We start from the raw sequence: 13,740 nt of genomic DNA, 5'->3' as shown, positions 1-13,740 counted from the left end.
TTTAATAGGTTCTTTTCTGTAGACAGTGATACATAAGTCCTGTGTGGTTCGTTGTAATAAATCAATATAATTTGCCTGGCTCTTCAAATATCTAACAAGAAATAGCACCAACCTTGAGTATTGTAACCCAGGAAATAAATTAAGTTTTCAGAGTTTCCACAGAGGCAGCTGCTATACCGTACAATCAGAGTTCCATAGCAATTTCAAAACCACCACCCTCTAACTGGAAGGACGGTTTCATGCTTTGCACCTTGATGGGGGAAATAACAATGGGAGTGCTGTCAAGCTTTTGTTGCTCTACAATTGTGTCTTTAAAAATGACAGCATACAGTATGGATAACCCATCGAGAAAAACATGTATGCATTTGGAATGTTTAATAAGCACTGCTAAAATAGAGAGGCCTTTTTGTAGCAGTTGTGTTGACATTGAGTCACATACAAGAAAAAAATATTCTTTGGGAACAAATATTTTGTGTATAGTTTTAAAATTTTGTTCTAAGTTCTTATATCACACCCTCACAATGATATCTGAGCATCTTTGAAAGCATAAAAATAAACAAAGAGATTTTTTATAAATGATAGTGTAACCAGCTGTCTCCCATGAACCTCCTCATAACCTATGGTCATGCTACAGGCAACCTGCCTCAGTTTCTCCTCTTAGACTGTTCACATAAACTTCAGGCTTTTTCTTGGTCAAAAAATACCCCTCCTTGGGGACTGGGTTCATTAATATAAAATAAACTGTAAATAAAACTCAGCCCCTGCAACGAAGTCTATTCAGAAGTCCACACAATCCAAGGTTTCTCTTTCTTCTCCCAGACCTTCCTGCCTGGAGCCTTTGCAGTCTCTCCCAGGCCTTCCTGCCTGGAGAGCTTTCCTTGGTCTCTGCAGATTACACCACAGCTTCCTGAGTTTTCCCCCTTTCACTGCAACTTCCTGCTTGTTTTATAATGGAACCGACTCGATTCCACATAGGTGGGATTCATCCTGTAATCAGAGTGGGCGAGGCCAGGGGTGCTGGAACAATTTTTATAGTGGGGGTGCAAAGAGCCATTGAACCAAACTGTAAACCCTGGATATAATGGAAACCTCTTTAAGTCAGGGGGTGCTGCAGCACCCCGCACCCGTAGTTCCAGTACCTATGGGCTTAGCCGCAGGCTCTTCAGCCCATGGGGTAAGCTTCTGTTACACAGAGTTTTCTCTCCATTCTTTCTCTAGAAAAGTTATATTTTCTGTTTTTTATTTGGTTTTTAAATAGAAAAATGTGCTAATATTTATGTGATACTGTGCATGAAACTGAGGTTGAAGAAGTGATTGTTGCAGTTGGAACAAAATGTGGTGTGGGTTGCAATCTGTATTAGGTCCTGCAGGAATGAACTCTGCAGTCTTGGTGTGGCTCTTGTGGAAGATTGCCATCTCTTAAGAGCTGTCTCTAGTCCTATTACCAGCAGGAGAGTGAGTTTGTGTGTGTGGTTTTTGGAAAAAAAAAGGGGGGGGGTGAGAAAACCTGGATTTGTGCTGGAAATGGCCCACCTTGATTATCATACACATTGTAAAGAGAGTGGTCACTTTGGATGGGCTATTACCAGCAGAAGAGTGAGTTGGGGGGGGGGGGGGCGGAGGGTGAGAAAACCTGAATTTGTGCTGGAAATGGTCCAACTTGATTATCATACACATTGTAAGGAGAGTGATCACTTTAGATAAGCTATTACCAGCAGGAGAGTGGAGTGGGAGGAGGTATTGTTTCATGGTCTCTGTGTATATAATGTCTTCTGCAGTTTCCACAGTATGCAACCTATGAAGTGAGCTGTAGCTCACGAAAGCTTATGCTCAAATAAATTGGTTAGTCTCTAAGGTGCCACAAGTACTCCTTTTCTTTTTGCGAATACAGACTAACACGGCTATTACTCTGAAATCTAGTCCTACTGAGTTCAATGAGAGTTTTGCCATTCACTTCAACAAGGCCAGGATTTCACTGACATCCTTCACCCTTAAGGTAAGCAGTTCCATTCTGAAGGAGAAGAGATGTTGAAGGCAGTCTGTGTCTCAACAGTTGAGGCGTTCCCTAAGGTAACAAGAGGTGCTAAGCTTGACTTGGTTGAAACTTGGATTTCTGCTCCATGGGAAATTCTGAAATGTTGAAACTTGTTTTTGTTCTGAATTGGAATAAAACCAAAAAAAGTCAAACTCTCCCATGAAATTAAATTTAAAAAATGTTTTGAGTCAATTGAAATATTTCCATTTCAATAAAATTGAAACACTTTGTTTTGACTTTGGCTTTTAAAAAATTGTTTTTATAATGTAAGATAAATTACAAATGACTATCCATTTCAAAACAAAAACTCGAAACATTTGAACATCGAAACAGAATGTTTCAACTTTAACAAAATGCTTTTTAAATTTTTTTTCCAAAACTTAATTTTGTCTAAACCAGCATGTTCCTGTGGAATGTTTTGATTTTGACAAAACAATATTTTCTGATGGAAAAATATTCTGATGGAAAATTTTTGATCAGATCTATTCAGTCCTGCAAGATCATGAGCACTCTAACTACCTATGCAGCAAAGTACTTAAGCAGGTGCTTAACTTCAAGCATATCAGTTGTTCCATTGCTTTGCTGCATTGGGGACAGAGTGCTCAGCAGCTTACAGGATTGAACACCAGGACTCCACACATTTACAGCCTGAAAAAATAATAAGACAAAAAGACTTCATGCTATGTGGCTGTGGGATGATGAAGGATTTACTGTTCATGTGTTAAGCTTCATCGGAATGCTGTTGGCTAGCCAGTCATTTTTCCATTTATGCTCAACTTTTTAAAGTTGCTTTGTCCTTTCTTTAAATATACACACTCTTCAAAAAGCACTTTTAAATTAAGACTAAAATTTGTCATTCATTTCTCTAACATTTCGTGAATGTGCTGGATTGAATGTCCTGGAGAAGGAAGTCCTTTATCAATTTGCATCTTTTTTTAAATACTAAAAATATCTTTGCTCTTCATAATCATCATGTCATTCTCTTCTTCCTCTTAAATACACTGAACCTCATTCCCTTCCCTTTCACAAACAATATCACAATATATACAAGCTGAAGCTTGCTTTTAGAATATTTACAATTCTGATGCAAGTTTCAAGTGTGTACAGCCATTACCCATAATGTTCTTCAGCCTATTATTCTCAGAAATATTTATTTCCTAACTGTGTATAATTTATTCAGTTTTTTTCAAATCTATTGATGGAGAAGTTCTGTCAGTTTTACATTTATTATTTTTGCTGTCCAAGATGGAAATTATGTGACTATGTGAATGTTCTTTAATATAGACATTCCATATCCGCTAGTGAATATCATATAGACACACTGATTTAAAAGGAACATGAAAATACAGCTTTTCTTGAGTACTTAGGAGTAGGAATAAAATAGGTTCATAGGAACAGGCTGGAGAATATTACCTGACATCCTTTTTTGCATTAAATTAGCAGAGTATGCTGGAACCACATGTGTTATTCATAGATTCCAAGGCCAGAAGGGATAATTGTGATCATCTAGTCTGACCTCCTGAGTAACACAGGCCATAGAATTTCCCCAAAATAATTCCTAGAGCATATCTTTTAGAAAAAAATCCAATCTTTATTTAAAAATTGTCAGCGAAGGAGAATCTACCACGACCCTTGGTAAATTGTTTCAATGGCTAATTGCCCTCATTGTCAAAAATTTACACTTTATTTCCAATCTGAATTTCTCTAGTTTCAACTTGCAGCCCATTGGATCGTGTTACGCCTTTCTCTACTAGACTGAAGAACCCATTATTAAATACTTGTTTCCCATGTAGATACTTATAAACTGTAATCAAGAAATCTCTTAACCTTCTCTTTCTTAAGCTAAATAGATGGAGCTCTTTGAATCTATCACTATAAGGCATACTTACCAATCCTTTAATTATTCTCTACTGCATGCATCCGATGAAGTGAGCTGTAGCTCACGAAAGCTTGTGCTCAAATAAATTTGTTAGTCTCTAAGGTGCCAAAAGTACTCCTTTTCTTTTTGCGGATACAGACTAACACGGCTGCTATTTTGAAACCTTAATTATTCTCGTGGCTATTCTATGACCCCCCCCCCCGCAATTTGTCAATATCCTTCTTGAATAACGGGTACCAGAACTGGACATGATATTCCAGCAGTGGTTGCAACAGTGCCAAATACAGAGGTAAAATAACCTCTTTTTGCCTACTCGAGATTCCCCTGTTTATGCATCCCAGGATTGCATTAGCTCTTTTGGCCACAGCTGGACATTGGGAGTTCATATGCTGTCCATTATCTTCCACGATTCCTGAATCTTTTTCAGAGTCACTACTTCCCAAGATAGAGTCCCCCATATGACCTACATTCTTTGTTCCTAGATGTATATATTTAGCAATATTAGAATGCATATTGAAAAGGAGTACTTGTGGCACCTTGGAGACTAACCAATTTATTTGAGCATGAGCTTTCGTGAGCTACAGCTCACTTCATCGGAAAGCTCATGCTCAAATAAATTGGTTAGTCTCTAAGGTGCCACAAGTACTCCTTTTCTTTTTGCGAATACAGACTAACACGGCTGTTACTCTGAAACCTGTCAGAATGCATATTATTTGCTTGTTCCCAGTTTTCCAAGTGATCCAAATTGCTCTGAATCAGTGACCTATTCTCTTCATTATTTACCAGTCCCCAATTTTTGTGTCATCTGCAAACTTTATTAGTGATGATTTCATGTTTTCTTCTGTGTCACTGATAAAAATGTTAAATTTTGTAGGGCCAAGAATTAATCTCTTTGGGACCCCACTGAAAACACACCCACTTGATGAAGATTCCGTTTACAATTACATTTTGAGATCCATCAGTTAGCCAGCTTTTAATGCATTTAGAGTGTGTCATGTTAATTTTATATTGTTCTAGATTTTTAATCAAAATGTTGATTAACATCAAACACCTTGCAGAAGACTAAGTCTATTACACCAATTCTATTATCCTTATTAACCAAACTGAACGGTCCAGTAAACTCCCCACCCAGCTCTTCTAAAACTCTGAGATGCAAGTTATCCAGGTATGCTGATTTTAAAATATCTGACTTTAGTAGCTTCTGTTTAACATCCTCCAGGATACAAGTGGAATGGAAAGAGTGCTGTCATCACCATATGATGAAACTATATCATCTGTTTTCTGCAATACAGAACAGAAATATTTATTGAACACTTTTGTCTTTTCTGCATTATTATTGATGATTCTACTATTTCCATCTACTAATGGGCCAGTACCATTATCAGGATTCTTTTTGTCCCTACTATTTTTAAAAACTTTCTTCTGATTGTCCTTAATTCTGCTGGCCAGAGATTTCTCCTTGTGTCCTTTTGCTTCCCTTATCAATTTTCTACAATTTCTAGCTTCTGATTTATATTCATTACTATCAACATCCCTTTTTTGCCATTTGTGTGTGTGTGTGTATATATATATATATATAAAATAAACTTTTTATAGTTGCCTTCACTTCCCCTCCAAATCAGGATGTTTTTTGTCAACCAGCACAGCCTTCTTCCTCAGTTGTGGGATTGTGGCTTTTTGGGGATATAGTAAAGTATTCTTAAATGATTTCCAATTATCATTCACATTTTTTTGATTAAATTCTTCCTCTCGGCTCATTTGGCTCATAATTAATTCAACGTTTATGAAATTGGCCCTATTAAAGCACAAGTATGTATATATATAATATATATATTACTGGTACAGAGTTTATTTTGCTTGCACATTATACATGTGATCAAGTCACGATTACTTATACCTAAGCTATCATTAATTTTATGTTCTTTGATTGTTTCCTTTTTATCTGTGAGGACAGGGTCTAATAAAGAATTCCCCCATGTTGGCTGAAACACTTTTTGAGTTAGAAAATTGTCATTTATAATGTTTAGAAATTCCAAGGATGTTTTAGTACTGGCAGCATGAGACATCTACTCCTGGGGGAATTCTGTGCCACTGTGCAAGTGCAGAATTAATGTCCCCTGCACATTCTTCCCCACCCCCAGAATCATTGATTCTGACGGGGAGGTGAAGGGACGCTTCAGTTATACCTTTCACCCACTGGGGGATGATATGCTGCCAGAAGAGAAGGGACATGGGGAAAGGGGCAGCTATGCCTGACTGAATGGGGAGTGGGGGTGCAGGGACACATGGAGACAGGGGCAGCTATGCCCAGCTGAGTGAGGGCACAGGGGAGTGGGTGTGCAGGGCCACATGAGGACGTGCAGATAAGCCTGACTGAAAGGGGATTGGGTGTACAGGGATAGGGTAGATGTACCTGACTGAATGGGAGAAGCTAGGGGTCAGCCAGGATCTGCATGGGGGAAGGCTCCCCAACAACCCTCCCCCCCAAATCTGTTTCATATGTCTCCCACCCACACCCAACAGCCCTCTAGGTTTACTCCCTGGCTTCTTCCCAGCAATTACTTCTCTCTCCCTCAGCTTCTCCATTACCCCTGACTGCCCCAAGTCTGTGCACTGCTTCTGAGGGGTATAGGAAATAGTTTCTGAATTGTAGATTCAGTGAATTATTATGCCTAGTAAGGAATCTGTCTGTCAAAAAACATTTCCTGAATCTTTTTTGTTGTCTGTATTGTTACAGCCATACTTGCTGGCAGGTATTTTAAAATAAATTACCAAAATAATTGAAACTAGTATAATTATATTGAGTTATTTTGACTAATAAAATATGCAGAATTTTGCAGAATTTTAAAATATTGTGCACAGAGAAGACATCCAGAATATGTAACTAAAATTGAAGTCTCCCACAATCATGCACATTTTTCCCCCTATGCCTTATAGATAGGTTTGTAAGAACGTGGTCATCCTGTTCCCCCAGTGTGATTTTGTAGTCTGTTGCAGACACCTGCTAGTAGCCTATCTTGTGCTTTATCTGTTAGGACATTGATCCATAAACATTCAAGATCATTTTGTTCCAAGTTATCAGTGGCTTGGAAACAGGTAATGCCATTTTGACATATAGTGCCACGCCCCCTTTTGCTCACTTGATCCTTCCTAAATAGGTTATCACCATTGATTTTAACATTCTAATCATGTGAATCATCTTATCAGATTTTAATAATACCAGTTAGATCGAATTTATGCTCATAAATGAGCAATTCCAATTCCCCTCTTTACCCAGGCTCCTAGTATTGGTGCATAGATAATTAAAGAATTTCTTCTCTGTGGGTCCTTTGGTTCCTTGATTAATTTGTTCCCAGCATATGGATTTTGTGCTAAATGAATGCTCATATATTTCTTCTTTTTACCTAACTCTTTTGTTATTAGTTTAACCTCTTCCTGACTACTCTAGCTAGCCTATCCCTGAGAGATTGATCCCCTTTCTACTGAGGTGGAAGCCATCCAAACTATACGACCCCCTCTCACCATAGAAGGTGGACCAATGTTCCACAAAACTCTTCCTTCACTTGTGTGGGAGGAAGAAGCTCAGGAAAGATTGCTTGGATTCTTCTTTAGCACACTTCTGAGTTCTCTGAAGTCATCTACTATCTGTGAGATATCCTGTGACACAGTGTCATTAGTGCTGATATGAACCATCATCAGTGGATCCTTCAGAACATAAGAATGGCCATACTGGGTCAGACCAAAGGTCCATCCAGCCAAGTATCCTGTCTACTGACAGTGGCCAATGCCAGGTGCCCCAGAGGGAGTGAACCTATCAGATAATGATCAATTGATCTCTCTCCTGCCATCCATCTCCACCCTCTGACAAACAGAGGCTAGGGACACCATTCCTTACCCATTCTGGCTAATAGCCATTAATGGACTTAACCTCCATGAATTTATCTAGTTCTCTTTTAAACCCTGTTCTAGTCCTAGCCTTCACAACCTCCTCAGGCAAGGAGTTCCACGGGTTGACTGTGTGCTGAGTGAAGAAGAACTTCCTTTTATTTGTTTTAAACCTGCTGCCCATTAATTTCATTTGGTGGCCCCAAGTTCTTATATTATGGGAACAAGTAAATAACTTTTCCTTATTCACTTTCTCCACACCACTCATGATTTTATACACCTCTATCATATCCCCCCTTAGTCTCCTCTTTTTCAAACTGAAAAGTCCTAGCCTCTTTAATCTCTCCTCAAATGGGACCCTTTCAAAACCCCTAATCATTTTGGTTTCAGAGTAACAGCCGTGTTAGTCTGTATTCGCAAAAAGAAAAGGAGTACTTGTGGCACCTTAGAGACTAACCAATTTATTTGAGCATGAGCTTTCGTGAGCTACAGCTCACTTCATCGGATGCATCCGATGAAGTGAGCTAGTGAGCTGTAGCTCACGAAAGCTCATGCTCAAATAAATTGGTTAGTCTCTAAGGTGCCACAAGTACTCCTTTTCTTTTTGCGAATCATTTTGGTTGCCCTTTTCTGAACCTTTTCCAATGCCAGTATCTCTCTTCTTTTTTTTTTTTTTTTTGAGATGAGGGGACCACATCTGTACATAGTATTCAAGATGTGGGTGTACCATGGATTTATATAAGGGCAATAAGATATTATCTGTCTTATTCTCTATCCCTTTTTTAAATGATTCCTAACATCCCGTTTGCTTTTTTGACTGCCGCTGCACACTGCGTGGACATCTTCAGAGAACTATCCATGATGGCTCCAAGATCATTCTTCTGATTAGTTGTAGCTAAACTAGCCCCCATCATATTGTATGCATAGTTGGGGTTATTTTTTCCAATGTGAATTACTTTACATTTATCCACATTAAATTTCATTTTCCATTTTGTTGCCCAATCACTTAGTTTTGTGAGGTCTTTTTGTTCTTCACAGTCTGCTTTGGTTTTAACTATCTTGAGCAGTTTAGTATCATCTGCAAACTTTGCCACCTCACTGTTTATCCCTTTCTCCCGATCATTTATGAATAAGTTGAATAGGATTGGTCCTAGGACTGACCCTTGGGGAACACCACTAGTTACCCCTCTCCATTCTGAAAATTTACCATTTATTCCTATCCTTTCCTGTCAACTTCAGAAGACTAGCCAATCTTAGAATGACTTCTTGTGTTTTGGCTCTGTGAAGGCAGCACACACTTTTATTGTCCTCCTGTCCTTTGCAGAATGTTCTTTCGGGTCTTCTGAGTATTGAAACTCCAATAAAGATAATCTGTCTTCTGTGGACAGTTGGAGAACTCTTTGTGGGCGAGTTTGATTTCTTTACAGATTGGGCCTAGCTTCCATCCTTATGAGGACTTGGGTATTGATTTGAAATTTCTAACTGGTCCTCTTCTCTCTGGTGGCTACAGTCTGCCCATCCTCATCCATCTTCAGCTGCTGTGACTTCTTGCCTTTGTTGGTTACGATCTGCTAGGTCTCCTCTCTGACTTCCTCTCTCTCCAATTCCTTGGTGGTCAGCTCCATTCTTTCTTGAACCTGGGGTACTGGTATTTCCCAAACCTGGCTGTCTAGGAATTCTGCAGCTTCTCTGATTCTCAGTTTTATCATACTTTGCCCCCTCCAATTCAAGAATTTTTTCCTCAAACAGAGCCACCAACTTTCATTTCATGCATAGGAAGAAAGAGAACATGGCACATAGGCTGCAGGTCACCAGCACTGTTCTGTTGCTGGCCATCTTGAGAACACATGTTATTGCTCCTTCCAAATTCACCTGTTCGCTGCCTTTGTTTATGGTTCTCAAGTTCACTTGGCAAATGACTTTTTATACCAAGTCTTCCCTGCATAGCTCAGCTGAGCTCCACACCTCACCACCAGGGAGCAATTAATCACTCAGAGACTTCAAACAGCTGGGTTGATCAAAACTCCAAGAGCTAGAGCCTAGTGGCCTCCCAGCTTACTCAGGGCTCACAGCTCAAGCTACACAACTCATACACAGAGAACAAACAGACAAAACAGTCAGCCAAACAAACCCAACCACAGACCATCCAGATGCACCACTCACCAAGTCCTGCTACCTGCAAGCAGAGAGTAGCAGCTTCTCCCTCTGAAATGCTTGTTTGCCACCTCTGTTTGCGGTATCCAATACATATCGTTCATATGAGAATGTCTCAGAAGCTCTCTATTTATTTTAAACTGGACAAATTGGCTGTGGTGCCAGTGGAGGATAATAAACAAGGAACCTTCTACAATATCCCATGTACAGCACCAGTATATTGTTGTCTTAGGTGGAAGGAACTGAAGGATCTCAAGACTGTGGCTTCTTCATACCTTTCTGTTCAAATCTTTGGTGCTACCACGGTGCTTGTGCACCCAAGGAGTTGACAGTGTTTGAAGGAGAGAGCCCTATTCCCTGCTCAGTTTAAAAAAATAAAAACTGAAAACTCTGAAAGCCTCCTGTCCGTACTGTTGTTCAGTTTCCATTCCTAATGCTCCCATGTGAAGAGCTGTCTCCTTTTTCACAACTTCAAAACCATCATCCAGTTGATCCTTGTAAGGTTTGTGAACTCTCCAGTAGGGTCGAATTATTTATATTTATCTGAAAATAGACCTGCTCAGAGAGGGTGGGTAGCAGCAATGAGAATGGAAAGCTGTATGTGAGTGTTATCTTTCGTTTAATTGAAAGGGAAGTGTGTTTGACAAGCTCAATTATCCCCCTGCCTCAATAGCCTCTCCAATCCTTTCTGATAATTCTCATCAACTAGATTAACATCTACCTGTTGATCACCTACTGTGAAGTTCCTTTTTAGGGTCTGATTAGCCAAGAAGCTGTTTTTCACCAGTGTAAAGATTTAAGCTTTCTAAGGCAATCTGTTTTTCAGCCCCTGTCTCCCTCCAGCAGCAGAGGGGGCCAGAATGGATTTTCCTCACATGGAGCTTGAGGGACTCACTTTTAAAAACATCCTTCTATTATGGAAACCTGAGGCCAGATCTATATTCCAAAGCTTTATTGGCATAGTTGGCATTTGTTGTTTGTCAGTCAGAGGTGAGAAAAAAACACACCCCTTAATGGACATAGCGTTTCTAGCGAATCCCCCAGTGTAGACACAGCTATGCAGTCAGAAGAGTGCTTTTGTCAGCTCATCTTTAAAATGGGATTTGGGAAGGTTGTGTTACTATGTTAACAAAATACCTCCTTCAGTTGGCATAAGCTGAGTCTACGCTCGGGGGCTTTGCTGGTATAGCTATACCGTTAAAGCATTTGTAGTGCAAACAATCTCTGACAGCATCCTGAACTTAGCCTTCATATTGTTGCTTCTTAGACAGAGAGGCTAGCCAATATATGAGACCGTATTGGGTTGTTTCCTTTTAGGAGGAAAAATTGATGATGTGAGTCAGGCATTTATTTGCTGCAATCCTGTTTATTTACAAAGAATGTATACAATAATTTGGTTCCCTGAAAACAATAGGAACAAACAATAGCAGGCAGCTTTCTTGCTCCCAATTTCCAAGCCTGCCTTCCCATGCAGTCCTGTGCCCCACAGAGCTCTGTTTGTGCTTCCTCTCAGGGCCATGCTCATAACTGCTTCACTGGCTTTCTCGTTGCTCTCAGGTTGGTTTTTGCCTTTGAAACCCAGACAGACAAACATAGCTGCAACCAATCAGCATATGCATCTCTCTGAGTTAATTCTTGCTCAGGCCTTCCCTTGTAGCCCAATGCCTTCCGTGGTGGCTTCTATTGTTTTAGCTCTTTTATTCCACAGAGGAGCTTAATTGGTTCTTCTGTTTAGCCTGAATAAAGGATGGCTATCATGCCCATCAACTTTAATGAGGTTTGTTATTGCCTTCAGATCAAAGACATGCTTGCTGGCAGCCATTAACACCTTTCAGCATAACAGCTGAAATAAATTAAATTGGGTCCTCTCCAGTCTACCATCCTGCTACAGTGGATTTTTTATTTCCTTAAGAAATACCTATGTAAAATGCTGTATCTTGCCCTGCTGTCTGAAATATTAACTGACATGCACTGCTTTTTTTATTTTTTCATTGGACTTCGCTAATGGCTTGATAATACTAGTCACTCATTTATCACTTGACTGGAGCTATTCTAATACCTCCAGAAACATCTTTGGTTAAATTATTGGTAGTGGACAGGAGATCCTTTTCTGCCTATGAAATCTAATGGCTTTTGAGGTCTTAGGGTGTTGAGATGTGTACACATCCCTTGTAACGCATAGTTTTAGAGCTGAGAGTTTTTCATGTGTTGCTTTAAAGCACAATAGGGCCATGCATGCTTTGCCAGTGCTCATGTAGCCTGAGGAAGAGGGACCAGTGAGGCACGCAGAGAAGATATGAGCTATCTAAGAGCCATATTCCTCAGACAAAATGCATAAATTGCTAATCTGCAGTCAATGCCAAAATGATTGTTTTCCTAAAAATGTAATTGAAATGCTCCCTAAAGCTGGAGAGGCAGCTGGGCTACCAATTCTGAAATGTATTTAGCTTTTAGTTACTGAACTGTAATTGAATAGAAAAATATTAAGTAGAATCCAACAAATTATGGGAGATTCTCTAAGTGAAGGCTCATTTAGTAATTTTCTGTGCTATGCAGACCAGTGACAAGGCAGCTGTTGTCTGGGGGGAAGTTATCAAATGCTTAAGACCAACTAGACAGTTTGGCATTTTTTTTTTAAAGGGAGTAGTACCTTTGACAATGATAAGAGAGAGGAAAGAAAGATTTTTGTTTAAAAGGAAAACTATATTATAGTTTTCATAATTCATCTGCAGTGCAGTATTTCTGTAGTTTGGTTTGTCAGATTTAGATTTTATTGTGGATGCAATTTACATTAAGGCCATTTCATTCAGCAAGTTCTTCAGATTTTTTATGAAGTACTTATACTGACATCCCTTGTCTATTGTTATTGCTAAATTAAATTTCACTTTGACAGCTGACCACCAAGTCAGACTGCCAGGGACCATTTTGTTCTTTGAGACAGTGTGACATGGGGAAAGTGTTTTATCTGTGAACATAATCTTTTGTAGATTTTTCTTACAAATATCCCTTAACAGGCTTCAAGATTCCTGAGAAGAATGCATTTTTTTATTCTTTCTTGACATTTTTTGCAGTGTGAAAGTTGTGAAGTGTTGAAAGCACAGATCTTACTTGATTAATGTAGCCTTTGAGATTCTCAACTTCTTGGCAGCATGTCCCTAAAGATATTTCATTTTTTTCCAAAGATATAAAGGAGTAAACAGGTATATACTTGCCAGAAAAAAATGCCTGAAAATAGAAAGGAGAACACATTTTATTCCTGAATTTAAAAAAGAACTCACAACGAACACACACACATACATCATTGGAGCTTTTCCTTGTGAATAGATGAGTAATTTTAAAATAAATGTATATCTGTGGTAGAGGGCACCTCTTATCTGAGCAGAGCATTGTCATGAACAGCTTATGAAAGGTGTGAAGAAAAATTGAGTTGTTCTGACGCTGGAATTCTAAACAAGACAGTAATTTTATCAAATAAGAGGCACCATACCCTTATGTGTATAAGAAATAGTGGACCCATTGTATATAATAAGGCAATGTGAGAATGTGATGAAATAAATCACTCCCGGAATTACCATGGTTTACATTCCCCACTCATCATTATGAATCTCAGGTTTCTCCATCTACCTTTCCCTCCCTGTCCCCCAAAGTCTCTATATTTCAGGTTAATCTTTCATTTTCCATCTTCTGCTTTGGTTTTAACACTGTTTTAAAAGGCAAATCAAAACTGCCGTTGATTCAAATCAGTCAGTTTCACTTTATGTCGAGAAGCAAAAATGTAAAACATACT

General features: G+C 39.2%; 1 protein-coding gene across 16 annotated transcripts in view; it reads left to right on the top strand.

Moving 5' to 3' along the window:
* The window catches only part of FHIT (fragile histidine triad diadenosine triphosphatase), a 1,100,422-nt gene that overhangs the window by 146,055 nt on the left and 940,627 nt on the right, over positions 1-13,740 (top strand). The window contains exon 1 of one of the 16 annotated variants that reach the window (XM_084634717.1): positions 1,978-1,996. The exons of the other annotated variants lie outside the window; for them this stretch is intronic. The gene's annotated coding sequence lies outside the window, so the exon portion shown is untranslated. Of the gene's footprint in view, positions 1-1,977; positions 1,997-13,740 lie in introns of those variants that run through there. 16 annotated transcript variants of the gene reach the window in all.

The sequence above is a fragment of the Lepidochelys olivacea genome (assembly GCF_965140295.1).
Source record: "Lepidochelys olivacea isolate rLepOli2 genome assembly, chromosome: 7".
NCBI lineage: Eukaryota > Metazoa > Chordata > Testudines > Cheloniidae > Lepidochelys > Lepidochelys olivacea.
This window is presented reverse-complemented; position numbering and strand designations above follow the sequence as displayed.